Here is a 2,159-nt window from a genome sequence, read left to right on the forward strand (position 1 = left end):
GAGAAAGAAGAGAAAGAGGACAGAGAAAGAAGAGAGAGAGAAAGGACAGAGAAGGAGGAGAGAGAGAGGAGAGATAGAGGAGAGATAGAGGAGAGATAGAGGAGAGATAGAGGAGAGAGAGAGAGAAAGAAGAGAGGGGGGGGGGGTAAAGAAGAGAGAAAGGAGAGAGAGAAAGAAGGGAGAGAGAGGGGAGAGAGAGGGGAGAGAGAGAGGAGAGAGAGTGAGGAGAGAGAAAGAAGAGAGAGTGAGGAAAGAGAAATAAGAGAGTGAGGAGAGAGAAAGAAGAGAGATAGAGGAGAGAGGAAGGAGAGAGAGTGAGGAGAGAGAAAGAAGAGGGAGAGAGGAGAGAGAAAGAAGAGAGAGAAAGAAGAGAGAGAAAGAAGAGAGAGAAAGAAGAGAGAGAGAGAGGAGAGAGAAAGAATAGAGAGAGAGAGAGAGAGAGAGAGAGAGAGAGAGAGAGAGAGAGAGAGAGAGAGAGAGAGAGAGAGAGAGAGAAAGAAGGGAGAGAAAGGAGAGAGAGAAAGGATAGAGAAAAAAATAAAACCAATTTATATTCCGACATCAACACGAACGCGACCGAGGAGCAACGCGAGCTGACATCACCCACACACGTCTCAACTCAGACGTCTCTTCAGTACTCCTCGCGGTGCCACAGCAGGGACATAATTGCCGAACTGCCAACAATCCTCCTCCCCCCCACCTTCCCCTTCCCCTTCCCCTTCCCCTCTTCCACGCGTGCCTCCCCCATCCCCACAGCATCTAAAAATCTGGCTTGCTTTTCCCCTACGCCTCTCCCCTGAATAATCCACGACCGACAAGCTCTCCCTGCAGTCATTTCCACTGGCACACTTATTGGGATTACACAATGACCCAACAAAGAAACGGAATGGGACGGGAAAGGAAGTAAGAATGATTACGTTGATGAGACGATGGAAGGGGAGGGAGGGAGAGAGAGAGAGAGAGAGAGAGAGAGAGAGAGAGAGAGAGAGAGAGAGAGAGAGAGAGAGAGAGAGAGAGAGAGAGAGAGAGAGAGAGAGAGAGAGAGAGAGGAGAGGGAGAGAGGAAAAAGAGAAAGGGAGGAGAAAGGGAGGGAGGGAGAGAGGAGAGGGAGAAAGGGAGGGAGGGAGAGAGGAGAGGGAGAAAGGGAGGGAGGGAGAGAGGAGAGGGAGAAAGGGATGGAGGGAGTGAGGAGAGGGAGGGTGGGAGGGAGGGAGGAAGGGAGGGAGGGAGATGGAGAAAGAGATGGAGGGAAAGAGGGGAGAGAGAAAGGGAGGGAGGGTGAGAGGAGAGGGTGAAAGGAAGGGTGAGAGTCACAACAGAAAAACAATAAAACGAAAAAAAAAGGGTAACATAAAATACAAATGTCAAACAGGAATTTTCCACCTTGTACCGCTAATGAGAATTCAACAGCCTATCCAAAACATTAACTGCGCAAATACAAACCCGACAACAGACCGTGGCAGCCCATACGAACTCCACGGATAATGAGTAATCCTCCCCCACCTTAAAATGCGGTCTTACAGCTCCGAGCGAGTTAACAGCGATTTTTACGGCACAGATGACCTTCCTCTCTCAACACACTACGCTAATCGCCCCCGTCTTATAAATAAACGCGAGGGAGATGAAAGTCCCTACCGCCCCCTGTTCCTCCTTTTGCCACGCCCCTCTCCCCCTTAACACTCAGGTTTTCGTTCCACTTGAAAGCAGACACAGTACCGCAAGCACGACTCAACGCCCCCTCCTGCCAAGCCTCTCTGCCTCCCCTCTGCCATGTCCGTTTCGCAGATGACAGCTCCCATGGCCAGCGTACAGGACGTAGCATTGCCTGCACGTCCGCTATCAGGATATCAAGCCCCTTTTCCTGCATCCTTTATCGTGCTGAGGGGGGCGCAGGGGGGAGGGGGAGGGGGTGCTTGCAAAGCCTCCTAGATGTTAAAAGCATCAACACTAGTTTGATTGAATCACTTAATTCGTCTCTTGAAAACTACTGCTGGGTATATTTTGTCTTTGTCTGAGGGTAAATCTCGTTTGCCTAAGTGTTCTGTATCAAGCAGATGGGATGCGTGTGTCTATGTCCACCGACTGTCCAGATAATAAAATCACCGCGGCCGTAAACCAAGATGAAAAGAAGACATACTCGCTCTCTCTCTCATTCTCTC

This window comes from Penaeus chinensis, chromosome 34, assembly GCF_019202785.1.
Source record: "Penaeus chinensis breed Huanghai No. 1 chromosome 34, ASM1920278v2, whole genome shotgun sequence".
Taxonomy (NCBI): Eukaryota; Metazoa; Arthropoda; class Malacostraca; order Decapoda; family Penaeidae; genus Penaeus; species Penaeus chinensis.